Source organism: Anser cygnoides, chromosome 16, assembly GCF_040182565.1.
Source record: "Anser cygnoides isolate HZ-2024a breed goose chromosome 16, Taihu_goose_T2T_genome, whole genome shotgun sequence".
Classification (NCBI taxonomy): Eukaryota; Metazoa; Chordata; class Aves; order Anseriformes; family Anatidae; genus Anser; species Anser cygnoides.
This window is the reverse complement of record NC_089888.1, coordinates 15499462-15516555: the sequence shown is the minus strand read 5'-3', so window position 1 is coordinate 15516555 and position 17094 is coordinate 15499462. Positions and strand designations below refer to the sequence as shown.

The 17094-nt window shown below is 62.8% G+C and overlaps 1 protein-coding gene across 10 annotated transcripts in view; it reads right to left on the bottom strand.

The window, feature by feature from the left end:
* The window catches only part of CHD6 (chromodomain helicase DNA binding protein 6), a 90450-nt gene extending 74380 nt beyond the window's left edge, over positions 1-16070 (bottom strand). For 8 of the 10 annotated variants that reach the window (XM_066978309.1, XM_066978317.1, XM_066978319.1 and 5 more), the window contains exon 1: positions 15915-16057. The gene's annotated coding sequence lies outside the window, so the exon portion shown is untranslated. Of the gene's footprint in view, positions 1-15914 lie in introns of all 10 variants that reach the window. The other 2 variants (XM_066978315.1, XM_066978320.1) reach the window with 2 other exon arrangements.
* Positions 16071-17094: the final 1024 nt, after the last annotated feature.

Below are 17094 nucleotides of genomic sequence, written 5' to 3'. Positions count from 1 at the left end.
AGCGAACGTTAGGGGCAGCGCTGCAGGACGAGGGCCACCGTTCACGTGGTGCTGGCAGCGGGCTGCCAAAGCAAACCGGGGGCTTCCAAGACTCCTGGGACGAAATTTTTCACCTGCGCAGTGCCTGGGGGTCCTTGTATAAGGCTCGGCAGAAACCGAGGGCTGCACTGGAGGCGAAGACTTCTGGATTGAAGGCAGCACAAGCCAGTCCCAGTAACAGGCTCCTGCCCTCCCTCGGTCGGGTGCAAAGGGAACAGAGCACAGAGACAAACAGCATTTTTAAAAATCAATTGTTTGTTTTCAGAGACTGAAGCTTTGCTGATGCTGGCTGAATTTTTACAAGGACAGGTGAAAGATCAAATTTTGCCTTTTTCTTCCTCAAAAGCAACATTCTTGTGGAAACCCTACCAAAAAAGCCAGCCTGAGGCACAGCAACGATTTGCACGGTAAAACAGCGAGAGCTAGACAAGGATTATTCCGACTGTGCTGCGCGGCTCCATCACGGAAAGCACCAGAACCACCTTAGATTGAATTATATTAAAACCCTTCTTGTGGGAACAAGCCGTAATTAGACTGGCCCGCAAGCCTGACGATCTTCACAGCCAACGAGCTCAGAACACAGCGCATGGCGGCGAGCAGAAGAGGACCGTGCCCGTGGGTTACGTACTCCAGGAGCGGGCACGGGGTGAGTCTCGGGCGATGCCCTGCTCGCTTTTCAGGAGACCCTGCGGGGGGGGAGCTCTCACAGCTCGAGCTCCAGCTGACTTCACAGGGGGAAGGCTGGGCTGACGCGAATTCGCTGCCGATCAGGACACCCGCTGCCCGTCACAGGCATCCTCTGTGCGATGTAACGCGCGCGCCGGCGAGGCTCAGCCCAGCGGGCCGGTTCGCAGGGCCCCGCGGGACAAGCGCTCTGCTGGCACCAGCGTCCCCGTGAGAGCCCCGCGCCCCAGGTGCTGTAGCCAGGAACAGAGGCGTCCGCACCCAGCTGTCACAGAGCCACCAGGGCGCTCCGGAAAGAAAGTTTTACGCCTCGCCTTTATCCAGAGAGCAACTTTCAGTTCCTGCAGGGAAATCGCATCTGGGACGTGGCCGAGGAAGGTGGGAGTCAGCGGCTCCCGGCGCAAGCACGCGGCCCCAGCAACGCACGGGGCACGGCCCCAGCCCCACAGGACAAGTGACAGCACCCCCTGTCCCCTCCCCGTCCCCCCCCGCCCCACGCTGCTGCCCTCACAGGCTCCTCGCCAGCAGCCAGGAGGGCTGCAAACTCAGCCAAAGCAGAGGCCTTGGCGTCTGCAGAAGCTGATGGGGTTTGCCCAAGGAAGCTCCTTACGCAGCACGGCAGTGAGGACAGGAATTGTTTTGCTTTATTAGACACACGTCCCTGCAGCACAGTGCCATTTTCAGCTGCCTGTGAGAGGCAGGTGGCTTCCTTCTTTAACGGGGAGAGAGAACAGATTTTTATCTGCAGAAAGAAGCTGCAGCCAGGAAACAACATGTGCAGTTAAAACAAAAATCAACCCAACCGTCAGGCCCCTCGAGACTCCCGATCCTTTTCAGACAGGCAAGCAAAACGGGCACGGGGCTTCTCCAGGGGAAGCACAAAGCCCGGCAGGAGGTGGGATTCAAGGGGCGAGTGCTGCTCCCAAGGCACCTCCGGAAGGACCCACCGCTGCTTGTGAGCATGCCTGTCCGTGTGCCAGAAATGCCGGTGCTCACACACTCACAAAACCTCCTCCTTCCACCTTCTAAACAGGAATTCAAGCCTGAAACACATCTCGGGCTCCCACAATCTGAGGCGACACCGAGCAGAACCAGGCTGAGCCCTCAGCCGCCCGCAAGGCTCTCGCATGCCACGGCGCCCCACCGGCGGCTCTGCCCGCCAGAGCGCAAACGCGCCACGCACTCGCTGCCACAGCCACGCCGCTCTCAGGAGCCGCATCTCCACAAAAACCCAGCCAAGAGACCGCATTTGCCTCCCAGCAGGTCCCTAGGAGAGTCCAGAAGCGAGGGCCCTGACCAGCCGAGCCGCGTGGCCTGGCCGCAGCCCCTCCGGCAGCTGCCGTCGGTCCCCGCCACGATGCCCGGCGACGCTGCCGGCTGCCAGCACCACCCCAGCACCACCCCGCATCACCCTGCGGACCCACGCACGCTGCGACCGTGGCTCAACAACAGCCATTACGCCAGGTTCAGCCGCTGTCCTTATGAGTGCCTTCACCTTTTTGGGGTGGCAGGGACATCCCTACTCCCTTACAGGAGCTGCAGGAGCGGCTCCTGGGGAAAAGCAGAGATGCTGTGCCAGCGCTGCCAGCCTGAGAGCTGCTCCACATCCTTACAGCCCGCTGTCACCGCAGCCGCCGCCCTCAGCTCAAACGGAGCAGCAGCACCTCGTGCCCAACACCATGCCTTATGGCCTCAGGGAAGGGGGAGAGGAGGCCGCAGCCACCCCTTAGCCTGCAGAGAAGACATCAAGCCATGACGTGTTTGTATCAGGGTTAGGCGTCACGTGAAACCTTTCAGGCTTTTGCAAAGCTGAAGCACTAATCCTGGTGCACCGGCAGGGACCCCCCAAAGTCCTTCTCCTTGCAGATGGTCAGAGGCAGAGGCACAGCACCAGGACCCCGTCTCACAGCGCGCCCTGGCCCACGGCGCGGACAGCCGCCACACCGGCACACCCACCAGGAGCTGGATCAGAGCGCTGGGCGTAAGGGACCAGCCTCAGCAAGCAGCCGCAGATCGCTCCCAGAGGAGCGGGAGCGCCTGCATCTGCCTGAAGACAGCTGGGGACAGCGAGGCTTGGCCGCTGCTTGCCAAGAGAAGTTTGCTGCATCGCCCCGCTACTCGCTCTCTGATAACCGGGAGCGTGACAGAGTGGCAAACGGACAGGTCAGGACCGTAGCCCAAGTCACTTTGTGGTTGACAAGCCAGAGAGCGAGTCCGAGGAGAGCCAAGCACGGCCCAGTCACCACACAGCCGCCCCCCTACCTGGCGCATCCACTCTGCAGGCGAGCGGCAGGAGAAGACCCGGGGGTTCGCCCAGGACAGAGCAGGAGCAGAGCTCCGGGCCCGCACTGTCCTTCATCTGCTTGGCTTGGCCTGCCCCCTTCTCCGAGTCACCGAACGGCAGACAGACAGACATCCGCAGTCCCCTGGTGCCGGTCGGTTCCTGCTGCCTTATCAGCCCCTGTTCCCAGGCAGGGCTGCAAGGCACGTCTCTGCCGGCAGAGCTCCTGGAGCCTAAAGCCTGAGCGTCCACGGTGCAATCCGGAGGGACTCGGGCTGCCACGTCCCGGTGGGCTGCCTGGAGCAGGGCCTCTGCAAAGACATGGCCCTGCCACCGCCCGCACCAAGGGCTCCTGCTCACCTAGAGCCCGGCTCCTGCTCACCTAGAGCCCGCCGCCGTAGCTCGGGGCGCTGAGCGCTGACGAGGTAACTGCCTGCAAAGCACTGAAGAGGCAGAGCAAGGGGAGGAGGAAGGAGAAAGGCAGCGTGCGAGTGCCACCTCTCCCCAGCTCCTCCCATCCAGCCATCAAGCAAGCTCAGCTCAGCGAGGCCGGGCAGCCCAGCAAAGGCCTCCGGCGGGCAGCGCGGCCGCCCACGTGCGGCACACTCAGCTGCCCCAGCGTCCCCGGGATGCTCCCTGGAGGTGCCCGGCCCCACGGGAAGCCGCACGCCCGCAGCCCCGCAGCAGGCTGCCTCCCCGCCGCCTGCTGCAGCAGGGGTTGTTCGTGTCTGCGGCAGCGCCGGCCGAAATGCCGGCCGTGCCGAGCGGGGAAGCAGCCTCCGGCCGCACGGCCTCTGCTCGGCCTCTGCTCAGCGAGCGCGCGGGGCCCCGCAGGCAGGCGCAGGGGCGCGAGCCCCTGGAACAATCCTGCCGGGGCCCTGAGCCGCATTCCCGGCCCTCCGCAGTGCCTCCCCCACATCCTGCCTCCAGCCCTCCGCCGGGGGGGGGGAGAGAACGCGAATCTTGGGTTGTAATTCTTCCAAGTTAAAAATAACCCGGCGGTTCAGCGGGAGAGAATCAGCAGCAGTGAGGCAGGGGGCTGGGGAGCCCGGGAGCTTGCTGCGGGGCAGCCACGGCACACATCTTCCCTTTCGCAAGCACAGGATACGGAGAGGCAGCTTCCCAGCTCTGCGCACGCAGCTCCAGAAACCAAAAGCCCTTCGGCACCCCGGCTGCAGTCGCTTTGCCGAGCGGCCGACCGCTCCTCGGGTCGAAGCTGCCCTCAGGCCCCCCTCAGCACCCCCCGGCCCCGGCAGGAGGGGAGCACAGGCCCCGCTTCACCGGCCAGGCACGCGTGGCAGCACCAAGGAAGCGATGGGCAAAGGAGCAGGCAGCCAGACGCCGGGCGGGGGCACGCCTCATGGGGGTGCGTGTGCTCAGGAAATAAACGCGCTCTCTGTGGGGTCAGGGGAGCCGAGAGCAGCAAGAGCTGCCTATGAGGATACCCACTGCACGTGCCAACCCTGCCAGCACCTTCGGGGACACACGACTCCTCCACCCTGTGGAACAACGGGCTAGCAGACTTCGGCAGGCAGGCAAGATGTAGCCACGACCTCCTTGCTCCACGGGAGGAAGAAGAGGACAGGCAGCAGCAGCGCTGTGCAGCGTGCCCCCTCCCACAAGCTCGCTCAGCACCACCGCTGCTCCTGCCAAGCCCCCCCGGCAGGCTCTCGGCCCTGAAGCACAAGCCTTGTCGCAGAGTCTGGGGTCACTCGGGACTGAGGATGCCGTGCTGGCACCCAACGAGCAAGGAAGCGCCCACGGGCTGGATACGGCCCCCGGCAACGCAGCCTCCGTCAGCTGCGCTACGTGACTCTCACGACAAGCTCACGTGGCAAAAACAGCAAGGGCTCCTTTCAGGCGAGTTTTCAAACGCAGCTCCTAACCCGAGACCGAAACCGCGATGACCTTCAGCGGTTATTTCAAAGCTGCACGGTGCCCCGGGGCTGACAACGGAGGCTTTGCTCAGGCTCGGCGAGCACGGCAGCAGCCAGGGACCAGCAGCGCGAGGGGCGCGAAGGCCGCAGGGGCCGCGCCGCTCCCGGGCGGTGCCGGGGGCCCGGCGGTGGCAGAGCGGGGCCGCGCCTGGTGCCAGCGGGGGTTCCCTTCCCGCACCAGCGGCGGCCGTGGGGGAGCTACCAGGCGCGGGACACGTTTCCCGAGCCTACGCCTGCTGCCTTCTGACCAGCTGCCCGAGCAGCTCCCAAGCCCCGGGCGTGGAATTTTAATCCTCAGCAAGGCAAAACCAGAGGCAAAGCAAAAAGCAAAGCTCCGCAGCTCCGCGCCCGTACGGGCAAGGGACAGAAGGGAGGCAGGAGCAGCCTGCAGAGGCGGCGCGGGCTGGGGCGCAGCGTGGGGCACCCCCACCAGCCCCACACACACCACACCAGGCGCCGAGCTTCCCCCACTGCCCTGCCGAGGCCCACGGCACCGGGGTGGTACTCTGCAGGCCTCTGCTCCCGACCGAACACAGGCACGCTCCTGCATGGCAGGCAAGCCATCGCCCAGGCCAAACCTACCCTGAAGTACCCCGGCTGCCGATGCGCAGCTAGCTCTTCCTCTGCCACCAGCACCGAGATTTCCTTCCAGTTATTCACAGGCCCAGGCTCGTTCATCGGCGTGCTAACAGGGGAGGACACGAATTACGGGTCTGGGGGACAGACCGTGCCAGTGGCCACCGAGCCTAGCCACTTCTTCCACCACGCTCTCAGCTTTTAGTTTCCTGCTTTAGATGCCGAGGCTGACAAGGCCGTGGCAGGCTGCAGCAACTCCAAAGCCGCCTGCTGGGCACCCCCTTGCTCCTGCAGGGACGGCGCACCCAGCCTGCCCTGCCCCTCGGCACCAAGGACGCACGAAGGCTGCCAAGGAGCCGGCGCGAAGCCGAAGGTCAAAGGACACAAGTGATGATGCAGATGCAGTTGAATTTTAGGTGAAACAGGTGAAGAAGTAGCTCTGAGGACGCACTCCTGGTGCTGGAAGCACGCCCTCTTCCCTGAAGCGTCTGGCTGTTAACCCCGGATGGAGACGGGATCCTGGGCTCAGCTCCTGCGGGCTTCCTGCAGCGGTGGTCAGGAGGAGCCGGGCGGCCCAGCAGCACCCAAAAAGCCTCCTCTGAATTACTGGGCCTGTGGGAGCACCGGGGTCCCAGCTGGCACCTTCAGAGGCTCCTCACAGCAGGGCAAAGCCCCCAGCTGCTCTCTAGCTATCAGAAGGGATGTGCAGGCTTCAGCAGAAACAAGTGCCTGCGCCCTCCACAGGTTTTCCTGCTATTTTTTTCTTTTTCACTCACAAGCACTCTTTGGACTTCCGTTAAATGCCGGAGCCAATCCCCAAGGTCAGCAGGCCTGTAAAGATGCCACCAGGCACATAATTTAGCCCACAGCACCTTTATTAGCGCTGAAGGTGTACAAAAGCCAGCTCAACTGGTAGACCTTGATAGCTGGCCAATTCAAAGAACCTTCTGCATGGCTGCTGCTCGAGAGCTGCCCACCTACGAGCACTGAACACAAGCTATCCCGAGGCAGACAGCCAAAAAATGAGAGGGCATTTCGGAAAGCAGAGGTCCTCCTCTCTTGCTGTTGTTGATACCCTGCACTGCAAACTCAAGCTGCCCGAAAGCAGCTCTGCCGCGCCGCAGACAGCCCCCCAAAGGCACTCAGAGCCCTTTGTGCCTCTATTTTCCAACTGCAGAACGGGGATAAAACCAGCCTGCGCGGCAGGGCTGCTGACAGGACGAGCAAGCACTTGCAACGCACCTCCAGGTTTGCCTGTAGGTATATATGAGGAGCGCATCTGATGCCCCCGGGCAGGCGTCCAGCTGGGATGGCAGAGCAGCACGAGCTCCAGCTCCAAACGGGGACAGAAACCCCGCTAGGGCACCCAGGCCTTCTGGAGACTGTTCTGCCCGGTGTTCCTCCCGGTTTTCTCCGGCTGAAGCTCCCTGCCCAAGACCTCCAAGGCAGCCAGCAGCAGGCGTGCCCCCAGCCCCACGTGCTGCTGTCGGCAGCCAGCTCTAAGTTATCCCCCATCGCCTGCTCGCGCTAGGCACGGCAGGTAAGAGGCCGACCTCAGCCGTGTCCTCCTGCCGCCGCCCCCTGCTTCGCCTAGCTCACAGCGCGTGGGAGCGTGCCCCAAAACCCACATTCAAGACAGGAGCTGAATGCAACGTGGCCAAGATATCAGCAGCTGGGCCACGAGCTCAGCCAGCATTTCGAGCGTTTTCAGGGCTCACAAGCAGAACGGACAGCACTGTGCTGCCAGCCTCGTCTGGGTACGGGGCGGGGGAGCTCCGCATGAAGCAAGCTCAGGGTCTCCCCCGGTCTGTTCTGCCCACCGCCGCCACATCTCACTGCAATTCTTGAGCTCAAACACCGCAGGATGACCCCTTCCCACACGGCCTCCCTCTGCACCCTGCCTTGGAAGGGCCCCACACACGCTGAAGGCACGCTAGCCGTACCTCAGCCCTCCGTAGGGCCGGGCAGTATTGCCGCCCTGGTCCTACGGGACCCGAAAGACAGGTGACAAAGCTCAGCGCCGGGCCGCACTCCCTTGGGCCAGGTGGAGGTTGGAGGAGGAGCAGAAGGACCCACCAGGAGCACACGGACGTTTTGCTCCCCCGGCGCAGGATACCTCCAGCCCCACCGCAGCAGCTCCCAAAGGTCCCTTGCTTGATGCTGCCAAGTCAGAGAAGAGCTCCTGCACGCACGGAGGCTGCAGCTGCCCCGCCGGCACCGCACGCCCAGGCGACCCCAGCCCAGGCCGGAGCAGAAAGGCTGGCTGGCCAGACCCCCTGCCAGCCAACGCCTGCCCCAGGCTGATCCTCAGCACCCAGGAAGGTGACAGCCCCACCAGACGAGGCCCAAGTGTTTGCTGCGTGCTGCAGTGAGGTCCCACGGCTCACAGCATCTGGTCTGCCTATACATCCCCAGAGAAACTAGTAAACATCGACCCAAAATAGCAACAGACAAATCTGCTGTTCTCCAGGCCCGAGAGCTTGCATACGGCAGCATCAGGCCTGCTTCTCAAGTGCCTGAAGAACAAGGAGAGAAAGCAAAACGTTAACAACCTCTCCTGATGCAGCACCAAGCAAAAGCACCCTTCACAAGCCGCACGCCACCCCTGGCCCCCAGGCCCACGTGCTGCAGGTTGCTGCCGCTGCCCTTACACGCGCCTCCACCCCAGCTGCTCTGCCCCGCTCCGCAAGGGCTGTCTGTAACTCAGCCAGCGCTCACCTCCGAGGGGTTCCAGCCTGTGATAAATTATAACCCTCTGGGATACACGTTCTTCACAATCTCAGCTTAATCTACTTTGAAGAACGGTCTCTAGAGTTCAGACACCATCTGTAAGTCGACATCCCTCTCAATCATCTCCATGCTTCCCTGCACTCGTGTCCTTTATGCCATCCCAAGAAACACTCCGGCACGGGAGGGAGAGAGAAGTGCCAAAAGGAAATTCGTCAGTCCCTCACATCCCTGCCGCTCACTCTGGCACACGCCTGCGAGCATCCCCCAGGGGAGCGGCGAGGCCGTCGCCCTCAGCGGGCTGGGGCCCCGCGCGTGCGCAGGGACGGAGCGCAGCCCTCCCGGCAGGGCACGGCGATGGCCAAGTGCCCGCTCCTAGACGGAGCCGGACCTCGGAGCACACCGAGAGCCTTCAGCACACACAGGGCTGCTGCAGGGCTCTCGTGGAACCGGGCTGCTCCCACGCAGAGCGCAACCTCGGCACGTGTCCACCGCGGGCAGGAGGCTCCCGGCCGGCCAGCGCCACCTCTGTGGGCTCGGCTAGCCAGGTGGCGCCCACGTGCCACCGCCTGCACCGAGCCACCAGCGCAGCCCTGCTAGCCTGGCAGGCCTCCAGGCGCCCGTCTCCTCTGACGAGTAGCGACACGAAGGCCAGGCAGGAGACAGGCTCGGGACACAACGGCTGAGCACGGGCCCCATGTCCCAGCAACGTGGTTTTCCCATCTCCTCTCCCTCTGCGCCTAGATGAGCAACTCATTTTCTGACCCCTTCCCAAAGCGGACATCTCAGCAAGACCACCACGTCGCCCTGTAGTTCTTGGCCACACGATTCTCTGGAAGAACGAGGACACAACAAGGTCCAGACAGCCACTTCTGCTCTGCCAGACCCCTTTCCTTCGCAGGAAGGGCCGTAGGCAGAGCTGGACCCAGCAAATGGTTTTGGAGCGACCATCCAGAACCCCTCAGCCCAAATACCGCCCTTCGCTCAGCAGGGCCTGTCCAGAAGCTGAGGGGCAGCATCGGAAGGTAAGCAGCGTGCTGTGCCCTGCCAGGAACGGACACGCACGGCCTGCAACCCTGCGCAGAGCCACACGGAGATGCGGGGCTCCTGGAGAGGCCGCTCTGGGTGAACTCACAACTGGAACAAAGAGCCTGAGCCCAGAGCAGCCCACTCCTGCCTTCGGGTACCGGATTCAGGAGTCCGTTCCTCCCTCTGGAAACGCAATGGGAGGCTGGCCCAGCTCCTGCAATGTTATTCTCAGGCAGCAATTCTCCCTCCCCAGAGCAGGGAGGCGGAGCAGCCACAGGGACCAGCCCACAAATCTGTAACCACTTCTCTGAAGAAAGCAGGGTAACCGCAAACCTCAGCACCTTCGCGGTAAGCGCAGGCTTCGCTTCAGCCGGCCTCCCGCAGCATGGGCACGCTGAGAACAAACAGCACAGCCTGCTCTCTGCGGCGGCAGAGAGAAACCTGCCTCGATGCGCGCACACAAGTGCATGCCGGGAAGAGCTCGGATGCCCCGGTGCGGGGCACCCTACAGGGACCAAGGAAGATCTCTGAGAAACAGGACTTTGCTTGCCCTAAGGCAGGGAGCCGAGGAGCATACAAATAAGAGGCAGACGCTGCGCTGCTCTCCTGCCTGGGCTGCGCGAGCACAGGGCGCAGCCGGGATGCACCGTGCACACGGACAGAAGTCACTGCGAGAGAGCGGCGCTCTCTTCTGCAATCCCCAATTAATAAACACGGAACACTTAAGCTCCATTTTCTTTTAACTCATTTTCATTTGAGGTACAACCCAAGGGGATGAAACATTCAGAGTTACAGGCGCTCTGTGTGCAAGACCTGGAAAAGTCACGGCAGTAGCTAACACAAAAATAGCAGCTTCCACAGCGCGGCTACAGCAAAGCACTGATGCTTGTTCCTGTAGCTAGAACTAACTTCAATTCTGCCTCAGTGCATGCATATAACAAGGCATTAATGTTTCCTAAGAAGCGGTACTTCCCCTACCTATAAGTCAAGAAAGTGAAAATCCCCCTTGGGGATCACCCTTGCGACTTGACATCCCCCCTGCTCCTGCGCGTAGCACGCTGGCACGTTGCTCGTGCTGCAGGTCACCTTCAGAGACAGACACTGAGCACATGCTACGGTGCAAAATGAAGAACAGAAAGCATATAAAAGCACGGGAAAAACTTCTCCACCTTCACGACTTCTGGCAGAAGGTTTAACAACTGAAACGTCTTTGGAAGGAAACCAAGCGATGCCCACGTAACGAACACGTATTACCAGCACAACGCTGAGGGACCAAAATTCTCAGCAGTGGCCGCTGCCACGCAGCACCACGTAGCTAGCCAGAGACCTTCAACTCCTGCCTGTTCCTTCAAACAAAAGCAAACGTGAGAAACCTCCCGGGGGGAGTCCTCACACCCTGGGAGAGCTTTTGCAATCCTCAGGACTGTAACAGCCGCGGCTCCTATCAGTCCCAGCACCACCGTCAGCAGGCCAGCGCAGGACACCAGGCAGCGCGGCCCCCCCCAGCCTCTCGCGCAGGCTTTTGCCCCAGGGTCCCTCATGGCATGCTCCTGTGTTCCCATCCAGCAAGAGCTCCCCTCCTGTGCAAGAGCTCCCGGGCTGTAATTTTAACACGAAGGGAAAGAACCTCGCTCCTCTGCCTCCCGCCTGTCCCCCCCGGCAGCAGCACGCAGCTGGCAGGGACGCGCAGGCCCCCCGATGCAGCGCGCTGGGCCGCCCTCACCTCCTTTCGCTCTAGCGCAAAACAGGGCTCCCCAGACCCCACGCTTTCATGGAAGTGTTAAGGCAACACAAGTATTCTGCAAATTCTTGCACTGACAAGCTTAACTTCCACCTGCTTTCAGCGCAGTCACCCCAAAAGGAAGCAATGAGCTGCTGGCATTTCAGTGCCGACTCCCCATGACGACTTTGAGCCAGGAACCAAAGAGGCAGACAAGCATCAAAAAGCGTCACCAGAGGAGATCTAAACTTCATCTCATCAGCTAAAATACAACTGAAACAAAGCAAAAGCCAAACAGATAAAACTCCTTATACTGGTGCAACAACAGGACTGCACAAAGCTGGGGCGAAGGCAGGACTACAGAAAGGAGGGATCCCAGGAGACGCTGCGTGATGAGCCACGCTGAACCCCTCAGGGAAGATGTCCGTAACACCATCAGACTGCTGTTGAGCAGCATCTCGTGTGGGGAAAACAGGGCTGGAAAACGTGATGTGCACTCCCTAGCCAAGGCAACATCGTCACGTTAACACCACCCTTCTTGATCCAGACCCAGCGCACCTCTGTGAGCACACCTGCACTGCCCGCGTCAAAAACAGACTGGAACTAGGGAATCTGCTCCCTCACTTCTCACTTTCTTTTCTGGTCCGGAGGAGCACTTCGCTCCTGGTGGAGCTGGATTTGCGCTTGCTGCAGGCTGGAAATCCCCTAGAGGCAGCAGCACGGAAACAGCGTACAGCCCCTTAACCTCGAGGCAGCACCTCCTTCCTCCGCAGGGGGAAAATCCTTACGCTAAGGACGGGCCAACTGCTCCTCCGACCTCCTCGGTGCCGACCGCGGATCCCCAGCTCCCTGCGGAGCACAGGGCCCAGAGGCAGCAGCAGCCCCGCTCCCGGGCACCGATCTTTTCTGCTCCCGCCTGGCTCCGTGTGGGCAGCGCCCGCGGCCCGGCTCCAGGCACGGTGCGGGGACCTGCCTCCCACCTTGGAGCCCCGCCGCAGCACCCCAGGTATTTCCTTCTTCTCTGGTTGACTGGACACAACCAGTGTAACACCGCTAAAAATTAATAGCCACATATTGGCAGATTGCTAGGCTGCATACCAGATTTTCCCATATAAGGGAAAGTTGAAGGCATTGTCCTATCACACGGAAAACATATTGCACCAGCCTAAGATAATAGAAAGCAAAATCGGAATCTCCTCGTGTCACAAGCTGACATCCACAGACCACGTTTGGCCCATTTCGCTGCCAGTTCGGTCAGCTTTGCACAGCTCCGATATTCCAGCCGCTGGGGCTCGTGCCTGCGGAGCAGCAGGAGGCTGCCTGGGAGCGGCACGCAGCTGTGCAGGGCCCCGCGCCCCGCGAGGAGTTTGGTCCCACTGCCACGCGGGCAGCACCAGGCCCACTGCCACCGCTCCCAGGTGGGAACGCAGCTCCGGCTTCTTGCTCCTTCAGGGTGCCGAGAACCTGTTGCACAAAGCCTGGGCGCTGCCACCAGCACCGTGAGCGCAGCCAGCCTCGCCACCCAGCTACACGTCGGTCGGGCACCCTGACCGTCTTCTCTCTCCTGACGCTTTGTTTGCCTCCCAGCAGCTCTGCCTCTGGCTCCACGGAGCAGGACGAAGTCACCAACGTTGTCCCAAGCAGGAAACGGGAGATGAGAGGAGAAACTTTCACTGCCTCTTACACGAGCTATAAAAACGGGCCCCCTAGACTCCCCTGAAGCCCAGTGAGACATCCAGCCACCGCGTTTGCCAGCGTTTCTTTAAAATCATTTCAGAGAAGTCTCCCTGTGTGTGCCTGTTTCCCAGTCCCAACACACCAAGTCCACATTCCTGCACTAAGGGCTCGCTCACAGCGCAAAGCTGACCAAACCTCTCCCTCCTTTGCAAGGACAGGCTCCTCCTGCACACTGATGTGCAAGATACTAACTAGCTCTTATCTTTGTGAGCCTGAGACAGGCCAGGACACCACAGCTTCATGCAAAAAACAAAGGCCTGCTGTGGTGGCCAAGCTCTCAACCTTGCCACCTCTCTAAAACAAGCTCTCTTGCTTCTGCAAACCCTTCTTGAAATAACACAAACCATTAAAGTGAAACACTTTATATTATCTACCTGTAAAACTTTATTGTCTTTAGAGAAGCTCTTAAGGAGAAAATATGAAAGATCTCTGAAGGAAGATTAAATCTTAAAAATTACTGTAAGATTACACATCCAGAGGGGGGGAAAAAAAGGTAAAGCTTTGCTTCCTGTTACAGAAATATGGTAAAAAGCAGTCAGGAATATAAGATGTTCTTCTGAGAGCTCACTAAGCCATTGCAAATCGACAGCCCTCACACCTACTGCCAGCACCGACCACCGGGGCTACCGCTGCCATATCCAAGGCCGGCCGCTCGACGACCAGCAGCTCAGACCGAGCAGAGCCGTCCGCCCCTAACGCCTACACGCAGAACAACGCATGGGGACGTAAACTTAAGCCAGCAAAAAGGCGCACGCTGCGAAGCCAGACAGCGCACCGAAAGGTATTACAGGACTCTTACCAGCGCCTCCCGCGGGAGACGCGCATCCCTGGCACGCTGCGAGCACTGAGCAGCAGCGCGAGAGCTGCCTTAGGCCCCCAGATTTGCGCAGGTTAATTTTTAACGCGCCCGCAGCAGCAGCCTGCAGCGAGGGGCTGCAATCACCATCTCGGCAACGGAGAGACCGACGCCTCTGTTTGAAGAAAGAAGACAACCCGCAGAAACCAACAGCCACGGGCGCAGGATGGCCTTCAAACTTTCCCGAAGCGAAAATGCACCAAGACCAGTTTTTCTCCAAAGCCTCTTGTTGACTTTGGCTTTTATTTGAAGAACAGCGATACAGAGCTTCAGCTGTGCCACGCAGGGCACTCGCAGACATTTTGACGGGATGCAACCCTACCAGCCAGCACGCGTTGCAGCTCGAAGAGCTCGAGGGTCAGCATTCAGGAGCAGGCTTCGGCCCGCTGCCCGCCTTCGCAGCGGAGGACGCTCAGAGGTACTATCAATGCTCCTGAAGGACCCGCAAGTTTCCACAGCCGTACTGATTCAGGGATGACAGGGAGAGCTAGCTTTCCAAAAGCAGACAGACAGCAACGCTAATCCTTAAAGTGGAAGAGGAATCAATTTTCCACTTAAAAATTGGGAAAGGAACCCTGAACGAAACCAACCCAGTCGGAGGCCAGAAGCCTCAAGAGAAACAACCGATTTACTCCGGGAAGAATTAACTCCCAGAGCGAAAATATGCTGCTATTGCTTCATACTTCAACAGCTGGACCAAAACAACAATTTCTCTGCAAAGCAGCACAGTCGAGCTCCCACATGAATGAAGTAAACAAAGGGCAAGGAGAGGCAAGAAGGCACCTATCCCCGCGCCTTCGCCCCACCAGCGCCCAAAAGCAACATCAACACTTTGCTGTGGGGAAAGATTAACGGAGCTCAGTGTCCCCCCTCCTCCAGCAACACCTTAACCCAGCTGACCCCACAACAGTTAAAAAGATACAGGCAGCGGCTGCCAAATACCTGCAAGCGAACAGGTCAGGAATAAACACCTCCCTCTAACAAGGACACCCGCACCTGCCTGCGCACAGGGAGCCCTCTGCCAGGACCCGTGCTGGAGGGGTGCGGGGGGCTCCTGCGCAGCTCCACGAGACAAACTCTGTACGAGCACCGCCAACGGCCCCTGGCCCTCCGCCCCCTCCCTGCCTTCTCTGTGCCCGGAGGCATTTGCTGCAATTCTCATGTGGGAGGGGGTTAAAAAAAACACCTGAAAAGGCTGGGTTTCTGACCAAAATCACCTGAACTAAGCGAAGACGTAAACTAAGCGCTTTTCAGAGCAAAACTGCTTGAGGGCTCTGCCACATCAGAGGCCTGCAGCTGGACCAGCTCGCGGCACAGCCCCTTCGGCCTCCTCGGTGCCCAGCTCGGCTGGGAGTTCTGCGGAGCTGTCAGGAGGGCAAATCGCTAGGGAGAGGAAACGTTAGCTGCTCCAGGACGGGCGTGAGCGTCGGGCAGCGATGCCGGCAGATGATTTCTCCTCATCCCTTCCACCTCCTGTTTGTGCGCGCTTCTCTCTGACTGCTCGCCGCGTTCACTCCGCAAGCCTTTCCGACCAGCACCGGAACCCGTTCCGGTCGCCGGCAACGGGTCACCGGGAAGAACGCGGCCAATTCGGCGGCGAATCCTGCGAGCGGCAGGGCCGCGGGGCTGCGCTGGCGCCGAGAGGACCGCAGCGCGACCGAGGTGCGACCGCCGGCACCGCGGGGCCTCCCCGCCGCCACACGGCCGCGACGGCACCGCGCGCCCCGCCGGGCCGGGCCGGGCCGGGCCCTGCCGTCCCCGCTCCCCGCCGCGGGGCCGGCGGGCGCCGGGGAGCCGCTGCCCCGCACCTCCGGGCACCGGAGCGCCGCCCCCCACCCCCGCCACGCCGGGGAGCTGCGCCCCGGGCCGGCCGCCTCCCGCCGCTCCGGCCCCGCGGCCGTGCGGGGGCCTCGCATCCCGCCCCCCCCGGCCGGGAGGAGCCTCGCACCGCTCCGCACCGCACCGCGCCGGGGGAGCCCCACCTCCGCCCCCGGCCCCCCGCGCTCCCCGGGCCCCGAGCTCCGGCCCCGCACCGCAGCGGCGGCGGCGGCCGCCGGTCCCCGTCCCCGTCCCCCGTCCCCCGTCCCCGGGCCGCCCCTCCGCGCCCGGCCCCGCGCCCCAAGGACGGCGCCGCGGCAGGGCCGGGGTCGCCGCCAGCCGCCGCCGCCGCCGCCCGGCCCCGCTCCCCGCTCCCGGCCCGCGGCCCCGCTCCGCCGCCGCCGCCGCGCCCGTTGGTAGCGCCGCCCCGCCGCCGCCGCCGCCCCCCGCCCCGCCGCCGCCCCCGGCCGCGCCGGGCGGGCGAACCCAAAAGTTCGGGGCAGAACTCACCTAAAATGGCTCCCCGGCAGCCCCGCCGCAAACAGCCATTATTTGGTGAAGTTTAGCCCAGCACCCCGCAAGGACACCCGAACCTCGCCCGGGCCCGCCCCCGCCGCTCGCCCATTGGCCGCCCGCCGCCGCTCGCCGGCGCCCATTGGCGGCCCGGCCCGTCAGCCGCGCGGCGCCCGCGCCAAGCTTGGCTGCAGCGCGCCCGCGGCCCGCTCCATTGTGCTGCTGTTTGCACCGATGAGAGCGCGGCGCCGATTGGCCGCGCCGCCGCCCCCGCGCGCCGCCCCCCGCGCCCGGGCCCTCGCCGCCGGGGCCGCCCGCGGCCTGCGGGGCCCGGATGTGGGCGCCGCGAGGGGCCGGGGGCCGAGGCCGGGCTGGGGGCTGGGGGCTGCGGCCGCCCCCGCCGCGCCCCTCGCGGCCCCCGGGCGGGCCGGGCCGAGCCGAGCCCCGCCGCCCCCTTCCCCTCGCGGGGTGCCCGGTGTCGGGCAGCGCGGATGGGGCCGGCCGGGGCGGGGGGGATGGCAGCGGCCAGCCGGGGACGCGGAGGCGGTTGAGGGGGGCCCCGGTGCGGCTGCGAGCGGGGCAGGCGGCTCCCCGGGGGGCGCTGAGGAGCCCGGCGTGGGCCGGGCTGGGAGCGGGGGCTCCGGCGGTCCTGTGCGCGGAACCCCCCGGCAGCGGGTGGCAGCGGCGGGCCCGGGGTCCGGCAGCCTCCGGAGAGCAGCCCGCCGGGGGGCGGGGAGGGCTTTCTGCCGGGGGTCACCGCGCTCGGACCGGGCCCTGTTCTCCCGGGGGCCCCGCGCAGCCCCAGCGGCCCTCCCCGCAGCTCTGCGCCCAGCCCGGCACCAGCGGCACCCTCGCGTCGGTGACCAGCAGCATCGGGGTCCCCCTGCTGCAGCCCCGCCGGACCCAGGGCGATGGGAGGCTCAGCGGGAGCTGCTCGCAGGGGGGAACAGGGCTAGCAGTGAGGAGCCGCGCTGGCCTCCCCGGGCTGCGCAGCTGATGCAGAGCTGCTCGTGCATGCTCCGAGCAAGTTAGTGCCGGCACCAAAATGAAGCTCTGCTAGAACTAATTAGCTCTGCTGAGACAGGGCTGATTAACCAAGTGCAGTGCAGTCCTCGTGCAGCCACAACACTTGTAGGGGCCTGGGGGAATGCTGGCACAGGCCTTTGCTGCACCATTG